The sequence below is a fragment of the Cyprinodon tularosa genome, unplaced genomic scaffold (assembly GCF_016077235.1).
Source record: "Cyprinodon tularosa strain WSP-4 unplaced genomic scaffold, ASM1607723v1 ctg980, whole genome shotgun sequence".
In the NCBI taxonomy this organism is placed as follows: Eukaryota; Metazoa; Chordata; class Actinopteri; order Cyprinodontiformes; family Cyprinodontidae; genus Cyprinodon; species Cyprinodon tularosa.
In genome coordinates, this window is record NW_024039763.1 from 130441 (window position 1) to 148506 (window position 18066).

Here is an 18066-nt window from a genome sequence, read left to right on the forward strand (position 1 = left end):
GGCAATGAAGCTCTCTTAGTGTGAAAAGATAACATCCTTGCTGTAATTACGAACACTAGTTGCCTGTGTGCTTATTCCATTTACTGAGACACATATATGCACAATACACTCAGTTTCATGGTCTTGCATATTGAAAAACAACCTAAATAAAATCTGTAAAAATGCCTTATCATGCTATAAAATAACCAAAGTCTCACCTCAAGTTTACCAAAACTTCTCTACTCTGTATTTAAAAAATATGTTTGATCGACAGCAAAGAGGGATCGATAGCAATAATTTACCAGGATTTCTTCTTGCACATCAGTATTGGAGGGTTATATGACTATTTCCTAACCTTTGTACATACATCAACTAGTGATGCAACCTGGACACATGAAACAGATTATTCACCAGTGAAAATCATTTAAAATGGCCACCAAACGTTCCTAGATTAAGGAAATGTCAGCAGGGTCAGACTCTTTAAAGCTCAAAAAACCTGAGCTCATCTCAGATAAAGTGTACTGTCAGACGACTTCATGAGAGTATGCCTACAGTAAACTAGTTCAGCTTGTTTGGTTTGGGTGTAAGGGAAAATCCCTTTACCATTGAAGAGAATGCAGCAGGACAACGTAGATTTGCAGGGTTGCATTTGAATGAACCGGATAATTTCTGGAACGTTTTTTAGAAGATGAGACAAAAGTAGAGAAGTTTGATTTAAAAATCCTTTTTCCACACTGAGTCATGGTAACGATTTTGTAAAAGAGATGGTCCAACATCCCCAACATATATAAGAGACATGGGGTTGAATTAACTGTTTCAGAACCAGATAACAACTGGTGCCTCATCTCTAAAAATGTGTGCAGCCTTCATATTAAAAGTTGGCTGCGGTGACCAAGCTAAAAAAAAAAAAATTAGAAGCACAAAAGAAAGGTATAGTGTGCAAACACCTTCTGTGCGCCTCTCCTTTCTACCCTGTGGAGAAAGCTCAATTCAGCCTCTTACTGTATATGCACAATCTCGTTCTGTTGATCATCACCCAGATTTCATGACCATAGGTCAGGGAAGGAACGCAGATACACTGGTAAATAAAGAGCTTTGCCTTTTCACTCAGTTCTATCTTTACCACAATAGAGCAGTACAGCGTCCGCATCAATCGATCACCCATTTCATTCTTCCCTCACTCATAAGCAAAACTCCAGGATACTTACCTCCAACCTGAAGACAACAATCCACCTTTTTCTCTTTTTCTGGTCAAGACACATGGCCTCAGACATGAGTTGCTGATCCCGGCCGCTTCACACCTGGCTGTGAACAGCTCCAGTCCATGCTGCAGGTCGTCCAGCTCAGAATTACCTCATCGGTTTTTGTTTTTGATGTTTATTCATAACTGATAAATTAACTTATTGTGTAATACTGCAAGCTTCAAACATAGTGTCTGTTATATTTTAATTGTCTGCAGCAGGGTTTTGTACACAATGAATGTATTTTACAAGCTTATATTTGTGTGCGTTCTATGCAGGTTCAGGTCAGATCCCATAAGGGTGATTGAAAAGCTAGCGTAAAAAAGTAACTTGTGTTTTTTCGTTTTTCATTTAACTTAAGGGGAAAAAAATGATTACACAATTAGTAGGGGGGGTATAAGAATTAAAATACAGGTGTTTGTGTACATGTCTGCACAATGTGTCTGTGGGAGCATGCTTTCACACTTTCAAAGCATGCAATGCACATACATGTTAATTTTATGTTTCTAAAATTACATTTTTTTTTTGTTGTTGTTTGTTTTTTATGGTTGAAACATTTGAAACCTGTCTTTACCCTGGAAGCTAAATCAGGGATCGAGGTTGCAAATACTTTATTGTTAGAAACCTTTTTATGTGCATAGCATCGGCTTGTAATAAGCAATACATTTCCTTATTTAGCAAACAAACATGTACCGTAAATAAATACCATGCACCCAACTGTCTCCCAGAACCTTCAGAATTTTAGTATAGTGTATATATAGTTTTTATATAGAAAAAAATGGTCATAATCCCATCTTAGTAAATCAGTAAATTTACTAATGGAATTATTATGATAAAACTGATCATATCTTTTGTTTATGAGGATAACATTTTTGGAAATAGATATTTTTTGTGCTTCCATAGCTCAGAGTGTCATCAGCTAATCACCTTTTCTTTCTTAGATTTGCCTGATGAATGATAAACATCAGTCTGTTTTATTGTGTAATATTTTCATTGCCTGTTCTGAAACATGGGAGGGAGGATAAGTTAGCAATATGAACTATTTATTATGTTTGGAAATGGTAGTATAAAAAAGGAGTATTAAGTAAGTATTAAGCCATATTGCTTATTTCACTTGTGCATGAACCTCAAAGCATTTTAACTTCAGTTGTGAATGGAAATTGGAATGTAAAACACACAGCTAATGGAAAATGATGTTTGAGTATGGAAAAACCAACAGAGCGATTGTACATTCATGAAATACTTTAGGGTGTGTTTGTTTCCAGTGAGTGACATCACACTCTGCTTTAGTAGTACAGCAAAAGTCTAATATTACTGGTTTGAAAACAAAGTTCCATTTGCTGCATATTTAGCAGCTTCCTCTTCCCCATATCATATTGCAAAACAAGATGTTGGTGATTTTTGTTCATACCTGTGGGAATGCACTGAGGCTACTGGGAGTGGCTACTGTAGCTACACGCAACCCTTTAGGACGCATCCTAAAGGGTTGAGTCATCCTAAAATGCACGACTTGTTCAGCAGCTTAAGCAAATTCTGTTTGAGTATGTTTCACATTTCTGTGGCACAGTAGCTGTTGTTTATTGTATTTCATTAGAACAGAAAAAATGTTTTGGCATATTTAAAAAATTTGAGAAATTTCTATTTATGGTATAATGTAATTAATTACACTGTGATAAGGTGACATTCATTGTTAAGCATAAGAAAAATAAATTTGACTTGAAAATAGATAATCAAAGGCCCGCATTAAAATAAAAATAATTAAATAATGAGACTCACTGATGCCATCATATCCATGCAATTCAAGATATATGTAAAATGTAAAAGAAGATGTAAGTGTAAATCAAGCTCAAATCACGGTCAAACTGTTAATCCCGTGCAATTTTGGAATAAATTCACATCAACTTCCTTTCAAAATTTAAGATTTTATTCACAAAACATTTTTCACTCCAAGGCAAACATATTTCATTTAAAAAGTCTCGACTAAACCAGTCAACCCAACTAAACTAACCTACGCAAAGACAAAGCAATGTAAATGTTTGCTAAATATAATTAATAGAATGAATTGTAACGCCATCCAGAAGAGACAGAGCAGACAGCATTTCTTAAGGATCTTATGGCCTTCAGTGTTTGCAGCAAGAGGCTGCATCATCTATAAGTCTGTTGTGGATTGCGTAATCTCTTCTGCCGTCATCTGATGAGGTCACTGCATCGGATCACAGGATAAAAAAAGGTCAACAAGCAGATGAAGAAGGCAGGTTCATTTGTAGGAACTCCTTGAGGACCTTTGGATATGATTTCACAAAGAAGAATTCTCTATAAAATGAAGCACATTATGAACCTCAGCAGGGCTGTCAACTCTCACCCATTGGATGTGGGACTCCTTCACCTCGGTGTCTTCACACGCTCTCACTCCATATTCCCAATTTCTTGCGCTAAAAAACGACGGACATTAAAACTAAACTCCATTCCACTTATTTATATGTGAAAATAAATTGTTGATAAAAACCCAGTCCGCATTTTCAACACAATCTTAGTGCTGACCAGTGATGGGATTAACATCATTGATACTTACAGTAACTAACGCTGTTACCTTGTTTTAGTAACGAGTAATCTAACTAATTACTTTGACTGTAACTATAACGCAGTTACCGTTGCCGACACCCCATTACTGCACGTTACTCAGGTCGCACAATGAACCTTTTTTCATGATAGGACTCGTGCGCGCCTTGTCATGAGACAGGGGAGGATGAGAATGGCTGATGTATTGTGAGATTCTGTCTGTCAGTTGGGTAGGTGAGTATTTCAGCGCAGGCGATACGATTCACTGCGCAAGTGACAGGAAATGGGCATGCTTGCCCGGGGATGGATGGATGGATGGATGGATGGATGGATGGATGGATGGATGGATGGATGGATGGATGGATGGATGGATGGATGGATGGATGGATGGATGGATGGATGGATGGATGGATGGATGGATGGATGGATGGATGGATGGATGGATGTTGCAGTATCTATAACAACCCAAACACACAGGATTTCAGAATCAGACATCCCCAGTTATTAATTTCATACACTCACCAGATCTGAATGCCCTGTTAAAAAAACTTCACACCCCTGAGCAGAGGTAATGCAGCCTGATGATATTTACACCACATCAGATAGCATTCCCCCAATGTTAAGCAGGAGTACATTCTGAGTACCGTACATTAAACAACTGTTGTAACAGTAACTTCTTACTACTCAAATAACTGTAGTAAAAGTCTGATTTCTTGAGCTGTGCATATCCATAGACTTTATTGATCTCAGAGTGGAGAAATTCACTTGTCACCTCGGCTCCATAGTCATAGCGTATTTAAGATTAGTTTCTGTTCACAGTCTGGATTAAAATGATTGCAGGAGCTGAATACTAAAGCTGTACTGTAATGCTACATTCTGAATACACCACTATGTCTGAGTTTAAGCCATGTATCTCATGTATGATTTTCTTTTGAAAGAGAAAACCACAACAAGGACCTTAACCTGACTGAAGCCTAATTCTGCTAAATACTTCATCATTTAAAAAGATTTTTATAAATTAACTTTTTAAACACATCAAACTACAGTGTTCCCAAAAATAACCTCATTAAAATTATTAGACTATACTAGAAATATATAAGACATGTATGTCTGCATTAACACCAACACTTTTCAGATCACTGTTAAGTTACTTGATAATTTATTTATATAATACAAAATTAAAACAAATCGTGTCAAAGCATTAGAAATTTTTTTTTTTATTAAACCTTAGATTTAAGATGCTGCAGGTAGGGCAAAATTAAGTGGAATCGCCCTTTATTCATTTCTCAAATCGGAAGCTAAAATCTGAGAAAACAAAAGAGAAAACAATATGTATAAATTAATGTACATTTGTCATTTTCTATACATAGTGTACGCAAATGAAATGTCATTTTGTATAGCTTTAAAGACATTTCTTAAAGTGCAGCAATGATCAAATGTAAACAGTGTAGGAGAAAATACATGGTGCAAATAAAACAAAGAAATGTAAAAGAAATTAAGGTTGCACAACGACAATGTTACCAAGGACAAAGTAGAAACTTACAATATTTTAACAAACAATTTGATAAGTTTTCACAATGAATATTACTGTAGATTTTATTTTGCAGGTGCTTCTTTCAACAATAACAATACCTGTATTTTTTTTTTAATATATATAGTTCTGAAGAGGACCAGCGCAGCCGTTAACTGATGCAGTATCTCTACACTCAATGTTGACGATTATCTGAAAATTTTGAGGCTAATGCATCACAGTCATCCAGGTCATAGTCATTCCGTAAAAAATTCAAAAAATATCCACTGGACTTGGTTTCCAAGTCCATGCATGTTTCCAAGCGATACAAGGCTTTGTCTATATAAGACTCAAACTCACTGCGGATCCAGACATTTGAATTGAGAAAGCTTCCTGGAGAGGTGGCGAAACGTCTTCAAATCTTGGAATCCAAGTCCAGTGGATATTTTTTGAATTTTTTACGGAATGACTAATGCATCACAATTTGATTTGGATTTCCTTAAGCAATGCTACGAGGACATCTATGTTATTACGACATGTTATTACGAGCTCAACAAACTGAAATATTCACTGATATCAATGACATCTTGGACAGCGTAAAGACGGTACTTTGCTTCCTAGGGGGAAAAATAACCACACTGGTGGATTGAGATCTGCGATGATCACATCTGGCGGCTGAGGACTGCCATCGTGGGTGTCATAATGGGTCATATACTTTTTGCCCACATGCAGAAACACTCACAGAGTGATTGTCAAAGTTATGAAGTTTATTTTTTCTTATTCTTAAACAAGGAGACAGAAAACAGGTTATCTCAGCTTGGGGGTGTCCTGCGACCAGGAAACCTGGAGCGACTGCACAAAGGAGCGAGTGATTAGGTGAGCTCAAGGTTGGTGGGGAAAATATACAGATGATAAAGCTCTGATCTTGCTAGCACTCATTGTTAGAGTTGGGGGGAGGTCTGGGGTTCCTGTTTTTGGAGGCCTTGGCTGGTTGAAGGTGGAAGTGTCGTTGAAGGGCAGACAGGTTGGCTTATGGTGGCACAAAGGAACAGCGGAGCAGACTGTCAACTGGAAATCTTGAAGTGGTAGGCATTCAAAAAAGGTGAGCCGTGGAACTCTCACCGTCTCGAGAGGATTTCATCCAGAGCAGGAAGGACTTGAAAATCGCTGTGGACCTGTTCAAAGATTCACTCACCATAAGCTCAGAGGGGCTAGAGTACCCAAAACTGGCAAACACTCTGGCGAAGAGGTGATGATGGTCAGCTGCTCAAATACTCCTCTGAGGTGATGACAGATTCTTTGCAGGTGTGGGTAATTGAGACGTGTAGGGAAGCCCTCCAAGACAGAAGTGAGCCAATGGCAATCGTGGGATTGGCATTAATATCATACGGAGAAGAGTTTACTCTGTACCATCACCCCTGGCACTGTGGCACATTGATGGCAATCAGAAATTCAACAAACAACTGGTTTTATCTGGGAGACATGGAACGTGGGATGGATGCGGAGACTCGGAGGAAGGTGTAGACGTACGGCAGAGGGGTTTATGATCTGGGCAACCTTGTAGGGATCAATGAATCGGGGGGACAGTTTCCCTTGAGGGGAATGTCTCGCGTGGAGAGCCATACCTCTTGGCCAATGACGTACTCAGGGGCAGGGCGTCTCTTGAAGTCCGCGAAGCGTTTCGTGGACACAGATGAACGGTTGAGGGTGGCGATGGTGTCCTTCCAGATCTTCTGACAGCGACGGATGTGGTGGTTGACTGAACGGACCGAAATCTCTCTCTCGTCTGCAGGAAAAAGAGGAGGCTGATAACCGAGACTAACCTGGAATGGAGATAGACCGGTGGAAGCTGACTTGAGTGAGTTGTGGGCGTATTCGATCCAAGTTAGGTATTGACTCCAGTCAGTGGGGTTGTTGGAGGTCAGGCAGCGGAGAGTGGACTCAAGCTGTTGGTTCATCCTCTCCGTCTGCCCGTTGGACTGTGGATGGTAACCAGAAGTAAGTGACGACTTACAATTCAGAGCTGAGCAGAAGGCCTTCCAGACTTGGGAGATAAACTGTGGTCCGCGGTCGGAGAGTATTTCTTGTGGGATTCCATGGAGCCGGGAAAACATGCTTCACCAGAAGCTGTGCTGTCTGGAAGGCCGTGGGAAACTTCCTGAGAGGAATCAGATGACAAGACTTGGAGAAACGGTCAACGATGGTTAAGATAGTGGACATACCTCTGGAGATCGGGAGACCAGTGACAAAATCGATGGCGATGTGAGACCAGGGACGAGTAGGAACAGGAAGGGGATGCAACAGACCAGAAGGTGGTTGATTTGAGGTTTTGTTTCTGGCGCAGATGGAACAAGCCAATACGTACTCCTTGACATCCTTGTGAAAGGAAGGCCACCAGAAACGTCTAGAAATAAGGGCGATAGATCGGCTCACCCCCGGGTGAGCGGAAAACTTGGCTGTGTGCATCCACTGGATCAAACGGGATCTGACAGAGGAAGGGACATAGGTTTTATTAGGAGGTCCGTTACCTGGGTCAGGTTCAGAAGCTAGGGCAGAGTTAATGAGATCAGAGATCTCCCAGGAAACCACTCCAACAGTACAGGAGGCAGGAAGAACAGGTTCAGGCGTCTCGGGTTGATCAGCAGAGTATAGACGAGAGAGAGAATCGGGTTTGATGTTCTTGGAACCAGGTCTGTAAGAGATTATGAGATTGAACCGAGAGAAAAACAGAGACCATCTGGATTGACGTGGGTTAGCCTGCTTGGCGGACTGGAGATAAGCTAGGTTCTTGTGATCGGTCCAAACCAAGACTGGGTGTTCGGCCCCCTCGAGCCAGTGTCTCCACTCCTCCAAGGCGAGTTTGATGGCTAGAAGTTCTCGGTCCCCAACATTGTAGTTTTGTTCAGCCGGTGAGAGTCTACGGGAGAAAAATGCACAGGGGTGAATCCTTTGATCAGAGTCGAGTTGTTGGGATAAAACTGCACCAACACCAGAGTCAGAGGCGTCCACTTCAAGGATAAATTGTTTGGCAGGATCTGGCTGGATCAAAACAGGAGCCCTGGAAAACAGGGTTTTTAATTTATCAAAGGCGTTTTGCGCTTCAGGTGTCCATTGAAAAGTCCTTGTAACTGAGGTTAGAGTTGTAAGAGGTAGAGCTGTCTGACTGTAATTCCTGATGAAACGTCGGTAGAAGTTAGCAAACCCAGGAATCTCTGCAGCTGTTTGCGGTTCTCAGGTATCGGCCAGTCCAAAACTGCCTTTATCTTGTCTTCGGATGGCTTAACCTGCCCGCCCTCAAGCACAAACCCTTAAAAGGTGACAGAGGGTTGGTGAAACTCACATTTTTCAGCCTTTACAAAAAGTTTATTTTCCAAGAGTCTTTGAAGGACCAGGCGGACATGTTTCTTATGCTCAGAAAGGTTCTTGAAGTAGATCAAAATGTCGTCAATGTAAACAAACACAAAAATATTCAAAAAGTCTCTGAGGACATCATTGACGCGCGCTTGAAAACATGCAGGAGTTTTTGTGAGACCAAAAGGCATAACCAGATACTCAAATTGGCCCAAAGGGGTCTTAAAGGCTGTCTTCCATTCGTCACCTTCTCTTATCCTGAGAAGGTGATAAACGTTTCTTAAATCGAGCTTGGTGAAGACAGTAGCCCCTTCAACAGGTTCAAAAGCTGATGCTAGTAAGGGAAGTGGGTATTTATTTTTGACAGTTATTTGGTTAAGGCCTCTGTAGTCTATACAGGGTCTTAAGGAACCATCTTTCTTGCCCACAAAAAAGAAACCAGCACCCAGAGGAGAAGAAGATGGACGGATTATCCCAGCAGCAAGAGACTCGTTAATGTATTTTTCCATGGTTTCACGTTCAGGCTTGGAGATGTTATAAAGTCTACTGCTGGGCAGGGGAGCGCCTGGTAATAACTCAATGGCACAGTCATATGGTCTGTGAGGTGGAAGGGACGTAGCACTGACCTTACTGAAGACAGGAGCCAGATCATGATACTCGGAAGGGACAGAAGAAAGGTCAGGAGAGTCCATCTCCCCCCTACCTCTAGGAGACTGAACAGCGGGAGCTGCAGAATGAAGACATGTTTCATGGCAGGAAGTTGACCAAGACTCAATGTGGCGTTCAGCCCAGTTGATATGGGGATTATGTCGTTCCAGCCACTCGAAACCAAGCACCAAGGGAGAACATGTAGAAGGAAAAACAAAAAAGGTCAACGTTTCACGATGATTTCCGGAGATCAACAGCTTTAGAGGTTGTGTTTGATGAGTAACTTGATGGAGTTTCTTTCATCAATAGCAGAGACACTGAGTGGCTTGGTTAACGGGACCGTTTCAATCTGTGATTGCAGGACCAGGTTAGAGTCTATAAGATTACGCTCACATCCAGAGTCAATAAAAGCTGACAAGGTGAGATTCTGGTTTGCGAAAAACAGAGTGGCGGGTAGCATCAAATGAGGAGACTTTTCAGTTTTCAAATGGCCCGTCAGACTCCTCGGTTCCTCTGACGGGCCCCGGCTTTTGACTTAGCTGGGCATGAAGCAATGAAATGACCAGTCTCACCACAGTATATACACAATTTGCCCCTGAAACGTCATAGTTTTTCCTCAGGGGTTAGCCTTGTGTGTCCAACCTGCATGGATTCGGCTTCCGTTCCCTCTGAGTGAGAGACTTGGACAGGCACAGATAAAGTCTGGGTCTTAGACCTTGGCTTGGAAACGGGTTCTGTGGATCCAGAAAAAACAAAAGCATTATTCAATGCAGGGGCAGACACAGAAAAATTTAGACTTCTTTGTTTTGAGCTGTTTCTAGCACGAAGTCTGTTGTCCAACCTAATGATTAGGCGGATTAAATCCTCTAATCTAGCAGGTTCGTCGAGAGTAGCTAGTTCATCCTTGATATTGTCATTCAGTGCCTTAAAATATGCACTTTTGAAAGCACATTCGTTCCATCCAGAGGCTGCGGCTTTGACCCGGAAGTCGATGGAAAACTCCGCCACTGTGGAATTTCCCTGTTTCAAATTCAGCAGAGCTCGTGAGTCAATAGTTTGATCAGAGACTTGATTAAATACCTGGGAAAATTCTGAAACAAACTCAGAAAAAGTACACCTGAAACTGGCCTCAGAGGCGAACCTTGCCTCCGCCCACTCAAGTGCTCGCCCAGTGAGTTGGGACAAAATAAAAGTTATCTTTTTCTTATCTGTAGGGAAACTGCCAGGAGAGTTCTCAAAAATAAGACGACATTGAAACAAAAATCCCTTACAATCCCTCTGGTTACCTGAGAATTTTTCGGGGAGACTGGGAAGGAACTCAGGAGATGACGTCACAGCTGGTGACCTTAGAGGCGGAAGTGGATCCGGAACTGGACGTGCCGCTGACGCGGCGTTAGCACGGCCCATGTAGCTAGCATATGTTTGGAGCATTTGATTTTGATATTCAATCATGGTATGTAACTCACGGAGGGTTTGCGCATGTCCATGGATTTGAGCGTCTTGCTCCTCAAGCCCCTGACGGAGGTGATCTGCTGGGCTTTGTGTTTGGCCGCAGTGTTCTGCCATGATGGGTCTCTGAGCTTAGCCCAAAATGCAGAACACACACGGAAGCTGGGTAAAAGTTCAACAGAGTTTATTGTTGCACAATACACAGGATTAATGCACTGGAAACAGGAACTGGTCAGGGCTGGTTCACTGGAGTCTGCAGAGATGATGGTTTGATTAGCAAACGAACTGATGAGTTATGAGTCTTTGAATATTCAGATGAATACCTTGAAGGAGTCCGGATTTCTCTTTGAGAGAGAGGGAACTGATGGGTCCAGAGACTGTTAGTTCAGCAGAGTCCAAGAGTTGCTTCAGCGTCTTGCTTCTGACTTTGAGGGCAGACCTTGATCTGAGTTTCCAGCTCTTAGCCAAGAGCTGCAGGGGAATCCTCAGAGGAATCTTCAGGTTTGGCTTACGAGGGCAATCTCGGCAGGTTAAGCTCATCCAGAGCCTCAGGTAGAGACAGGTTTCCTGTGAGGCAAAAACAAGGGAGAATTAAAATCAGATCTCATCAAAAGAGATAGCAAAGATTCTCAGGTTCAAGGCTCAGGTCGCTAACCAAACTAGGTCAACACTGCGGCGTCTAAGCAAGGTCTGGAAGCAGGTTATATAGGGCAGGTCTCTGATGAGAAGATGCGCCTCAGGTGTGCTGGAAGGTTCCAGCTCTGGAGGACCCACGGCGCACTCTGCTGGAGAAAGGTGGTACAGCTCCAGATCCCAATACACAGTTCTTCAAGCCTTCCTGGGAGCTGTACAGAAGTTTGCCTTGTCCATCAGAGTCCGAAGTGACAAAGGCAGAGAAAATATTGAAGTAGCTCGATATATGGTAGAACATCCTGAATGAGGGGGAGGTATGTCCTTTAGCATCATGTCATAGTTTTATTTACGTACTGTTAGTACAGAAAGTATTCAGACCCCTTAAAATGTTTCACTCTTTGTTTCATTGCAGCCGTTTGCTAAAATGAGTAAAGTTCATTTTATTTCTCATTAATGTACAATCAGCACCCCATCTTGACAGAAACATTTTTGAAACTTTAGCAAATTTATTTAAAACTGAAAAAAAAAATATAGCATGATAAGTATTCAGACCCTTTGCTTAGTATTGAGTAGTAGCAGCCTTTTGAGCTAGTACTGCCATGAGTCTTCTTGAGAATGATGCTACAAGTTTTTCCCTCCTGGATTTGGGGATCCGTTGCCATTATTCCTTACAGATCCTCTCCAGTTCTGTCAGGTTGGATGGTGAGCATTGGTGGACAGCCATTTTCAGGTATCTCCATAGATGCTCAATTGGGTTTAGGTCAGGGCTCTGGCTACACCTGTCAAGACTGATCACAGAGTTGTTTCCAAGCCACTCCTTTGTTATTTTAGCTGTTTGCTTAGGGTCATTGTCTTGTTGGATGGTGAACCTTCGGCCCGGTCTGAGGTCCTGAGCTCTCTGGAAGAGGTTTTCTTCAGCATATCTCTGTACTTGACCGCATTTTGCCTTCAACTGAAACCAGCCGTGCTTTCCCTGCAGCTGAAAACACACCCATAGCATGATGCTGCCACCACCATGTTTCACTGTATGGATTGTATTGGGCAGGTGATGAGCAGTGCCTGGTTTTCTCCACACGCTTAGAATTAACTCTAAAAAGTTAAACCTTGGTCTCATTTCGACCACATGATTCTCGTTTTCTCTGACTGAACTGTGAGCTGTAAGGTCTTATATAGGCAGGTGTGTGCCTTTCCTAATCAAGTCCAATCAGTTTAATTAAACACAGCTGGAGGATGGAGCAGAACCATCTGACAGAGGATCAGATGGGGTGCTGAGTGTACATTAATGAGAATGAAATTAACTTCATTGATTTTAGCAAATCTCTGAAATGAAACAAAGAGTGAACATTTTTAAAGGGGTCTGAACACTTTCCGTATATGACACATCATCATGTTGTTGTAGAAAATTACACCTGATTATGCATTGCTCTTTATAGAAACAAGAAGTTTTATAACAGGACGCAGTGTCCATAACCAAAGAATTGAGAGGCTATGGAGAGACGTTTGGTGTGTTGTCACTGTGAACTACCGTTATGCCCTGGAGTATCTGGCTGACACTGCAGCTTTGAATCCTGATAGTGGACTGGATTTGGCCTGTATTCATTTCATAATGCTGCTCAGACTAAATCAGCATTTAGAACTGTTTTCTGTGGCTTAGGACAGACATTCCCTATCCACGGAGCAAGGCAGATCATCTCAACAGTTGTGGATTAGGGGTCAGTTACTGGCAAACAGCTCCATAACTGACCCTTTCTGGGAGCACGTTTGGATTCTTAATCATACCATAACAAGTAAAACTGTTTACTATCCATTTACTACTATCATTTTTATTTATTTCATTTAACTGCTTTTGCGTTTTGTAGATTGACACTATGGGGTTGACTGGGAAGTACATACCCCGTTGGACACAGATGAATGTGTGATAATTTCAGACACACCAGAAATTATCAGAAGACAGGTTTCCATCAACCTTCAGGAAAGAATTGACCCTCTGAGAGACAGCGACCGTTTTGGAATGGACATCTGTTTGGAGGCCTTGCAGTTGGCAAGGCAGACATTCCCGCGTTTTTCATAACTAGTAATATTTTTTTATGAATCTTAAATTGGGATTTCACCTAGTTTTTTTTGGAAACTATTTCTATTTCAGGTTCTAATTATCACAATGAATAAGCGACTGGGTGGATAGATGGCTCATTACATTTAAACTACCAAATTATGACCAAAAATAATTTAATAGAATCCTCATGTCTATTTGCTGCTAGCTATTTCAAAGAGGTTAAAGAATCATTTAAATAAAGGTTATTGAGTCCTGAGTCCACTTTGATATCCCAATTTGATGCTGATGCTAAAAGATTTTTTTTTTGTCAAACCAGACCCAAAGCATAACTTCACATAGTGCTCAGCACTCATCATTTTAGGGAAGAAAGTGCTTCTTGTAAGAGTTGTCCTAAAATACAACTTGTTTCTCGTAATTTTAGGATTTTATTTTCCTAATTTTAAGACTTTATTCTCGTAATCTTGCGAATTTATTCTCATAATTTTGCGACTTTATTCTCTTACTGTTATGACTTTGTTCTCGTAATGTTACAACATTATTCTCGCAATGTTACGACTTTATTCTCGTAATTTTCGACTTTATTCTCGTAATTTTTCGACTTTATTCTCGTTATTTTACGACTGTTCTCGTCATTTTGTGACTATTCTCATCACGACTTTTCCTCTCATAAGTTTACAACTTTATTCTCGTGATGTTATGAATTTAGCCTCGTAATTTTATGACTATTCTCGTTGCGACTTTATTCTCGTAATGTTGGGAATTTATTCTCGTAATGTTGTGACTTTATTTTCGTAATGTTAGAACTTTATTCTCGTAATGTTACAACTCTATTCTCGTAATTTTTCGACTTTATTCTAGTAATTTTATCACTATTCTCGTCATTTTATGACTGTTCTCATAATTTTACTACTTTATTCTAGTAATTTTTTGACTTTATTCTCGTAATTTTATGACTATTCTCATGTGGGAATTTATCTCATAATGTTACGACTTTATTCTCGTAATTTTATGACTGTTCTCATAATTTTACTACTTTATTCTAGTAATTTTTTGACTTTATTCTCGTAATTTTATGACTATTCTCATTGGGACTTTATTCCATAATGTTACGACTTTATTCTCGTAATTTTATGACTGTTCTCATAATTTTACTACTTTATTCTCATAATTTTTTGACTTTATTCTCGTAATTTAATGACTGTTCTCATTGGGACTTTATCTCATAATGTTACGACTTTATTCTCATAATGTTACGACTTTATTCTCATAATTTTATGACTTTATTCTCGTAATTTTAAGACTGTTCTCATAATTTTACTACTTTATTCTAGTAATTTTTTGACTTTATTCTCGTAATTTTATGACTGTTCTCATTGGGACTTTATCTCATAATGTTATGAGTTTATTCTCATAATGTTACGACTTTATTCTCATAATGTTACGACTTTATTCTCGTAATTTTATGACTGTTCTCATAATTTTACTACTTTATTCTCATAATTTTTTGACTTTATTCTCGTCATTTTATGACAATTCTCATTGGGACTTTATCTCATAACGTTACGACTTTATTCTTGTAATTTTATGACTGTTCTCATAATTTCACTACTTTATTCTAGTAATTTTTTTACTTTATTCTCGTAATTTTATGACTGTTCTCATAATTTTACTACTTTATTCTAGTAATTTTTTGACTTTATTCTTGTAATTTTATGACTGTTCTCATAATTTTACTACTTTATTCTCATAATTTTTTGACTTTATTCTCGTCATTTTATGACAATTCTCATTGGGACTTTATCTCATAACGTTACGACTTTATTCTCGTAATTTTATGACTGTTCTCATAATTTTACTACTTTATTCTAGTAATTTTTTGACTTTATTCTCGTAATTTTATAACTGTTCTCATAATTTTACTACTTTATTCTCATAATTTTTTGACTTTATCCTCGTCATTTTATGACAATTCTCATTGGGACTTTATCTCATAACATTGCGACTTTATTCTCGTAATTTTATGACTGTTCTCATAATTTTACTACTTTATTCTAGTAATTCACACGTGGAGAATATGAAAAGTCCAGGCCAGGATTTGAAACCAGAATCTTCTTGCTGCAAGGCAGCTGTGCTACCCACTGCTCCACTGAGCAGACTACAATTCCCCGACATAAACGATAAGACAATGACACCTCTAACCAATCTGAAATTATTATTCTATGTTTAACCATATACATGAAATAATAATTTGAAAAAATAATAAATTGAAATTATTACAGGCCTTGTTACAGGCGTCATCTCTGGAGCTGCAGAAGTATTGACACTCCTCCCCAGAGGGATGGGTTAAATGCAGAGAGTTAATTTTGTTGCTTTGTACTTGTGATAGTGTTTCACAGGAACGCGGAAAAATAGGACCTGAACAAAAACTTTACAATGATTGCCATTAATCACAGCCTGAGCAGACCAAACACCTGAAAGAGGCCGCATTTATTGGACAGATTGTAAAGCAAAACTGTACTTCTTTTATGATAAATTGAATAGAATTTAAAAAGCTGAGGCGACTAAAACGTCTCTAGAAAAACAATCTTGACTAGGGCTGGGTAAAAAAATCGATTTAATCGATTTCGAATCGATTCCTTTACATTTTTGAAAAATCGATGTCTAGGAAATTAGATCGATTCGATTTTTTAGTGACGTGCGGGACGTTCACATTCAAATGAGCAGGAAAGATGCACACAAGATTACTTCACGCCAGACAGCTGCAAATATAGCCAATAGGTTGACTGAAGACATTAACAAATGGGGCTGACCAGCAATGACCCTATAGTTGTTACAGACAATGCTGCACATATGGTTTGTGCAGTGGAGATAATGCAGCTCATGCACGTCTGCTTGCTCGAGTGAGGTTTCACTTTTCTCAAACAAGTTTGCACTTTTGAGACAGCTTTGTTCACATCTTATGTTTAAAGTGTCCGATTTACAAGTTTGGAGATTTTACTATGACAGGAAATAAATAGAATACACGAGTATTCTGAAACACAGCTGAACCACTTTCATTATTGTAAAAACAGATTGAATCGAAATTAATCGATTTAGAACTCTATGAATCAAAATCGAATCGATTCATGACTTTGGCGTAAATACCCAGCCCTATTCTTGACCTTATTTATCTTCTACAGTCATGGCCAAAAGTATTGAGAATGACACAAATATATTTTCACATGATCTTCTGCCCTCTGGTTTTCATGTGTATGTCAGATGTTGTCATCACATACAGAAATACAATTGCAATCATATTATGAGTAATAAAAGCTTTTAATGACAGTTAGAATGAGTCAATATTTGCAGTGTTGACCCCTCTTCTTCAGGACCTCTGCAATTCTTCTTGGCATGCTCTCAATCAACTTCTGGACCAAATCCTGACTGATAGCAGTCCATTCTTGCACAATCAATGCTTGCATTTTGTCAGAATTCCTAGGTTTTCGTTTGTCCACCGTCTCTTGATGATTGACCACAAGTTTTTAATGGGATTAAGATCAGGGGAGTTTCCAGACCCACAATCTCTCTGTTTTGTTCCCTGAGCCAGTTAGACATCACCTTTGCTTTATGGCAAGGTGCTCCATCGTGCTGGAAAAGGCATTGTTCATCACCAAACTGCTCTTGGACGGTTGGGAGAAGTTGCTCTCGGAGGACATTCTGGTTCCTTTCTTTATTCATGGCTGTGTTTTTAGGTCAGACTGTGAGAGAGCCGACTCCCTTGGCTGAGAAGCAACCCCACTCATGAATGGTTTCAGGATGCTTTACAGTTGGCATGAGACCAGACTGGTGGTAGCGCTCACCTCGTCTTCTCCCAACAAGCTGTTTTCCAGATGTCCCAAACAGTCGGAAAGGGGATTGATCAGAGAAAATGACTTTACCCCAGTCCTCAGCAGTCCACTCCCTGTACCTTTTGCAGAATATCAGTCTGTCCCTGATGTTTTTCCTGGAGAGAAGTGGCTTCTTTTCTGCCCTCCTTGAGACCTGGCCTTGCCCGGAGCTGAAACACTTTTAAGAGACGGTCCTGCCGCTTGCTGGTCTTTCTTTGGGGCTCTGGAGCCTTTTTGGCAACAATGGAACCTCTCTCCTTGAAGTTCTTGATGATGCCATAGGTTGTTGACTGAGGTGCAATCTTTCTAGCTGCCATTCTCTTTCCTGTTAGGCCATTTTTGTGCTGTGCAATGATGACTGAACATGTTTCTTTAGAGATAACCATGGTTCACAGCAGAGAAACAATGATGCCAAGCACCAGCCTCTTTTTAAAGTGTCCAGTGGCGTCATTCTGACTGAATCCTGACAGATTGATCTCCAGCCCTGTCCTCATCACCACCCACACCTGTGTTAATGGAGCAATCGCTGAAACAATGTCAGCTGGTCCTTTTAAGGCAGGACTGCAATGACGTTGAAATGTGTTTTGGGGGATAAAGTTAATTTTCTAGGCAAATATTGACTTTGCAATTAATTGCTGTTACGTTGATAACTCTTTATAACATTCTGGAGTATATGCAAATTGCTGTTATAAAAACTGAAGCAGTAGACTTTGTAAATATTAACATTTGAATCATTCTATAAACTTTTGGCCATGACTGTATGTATAGAAATAGAGG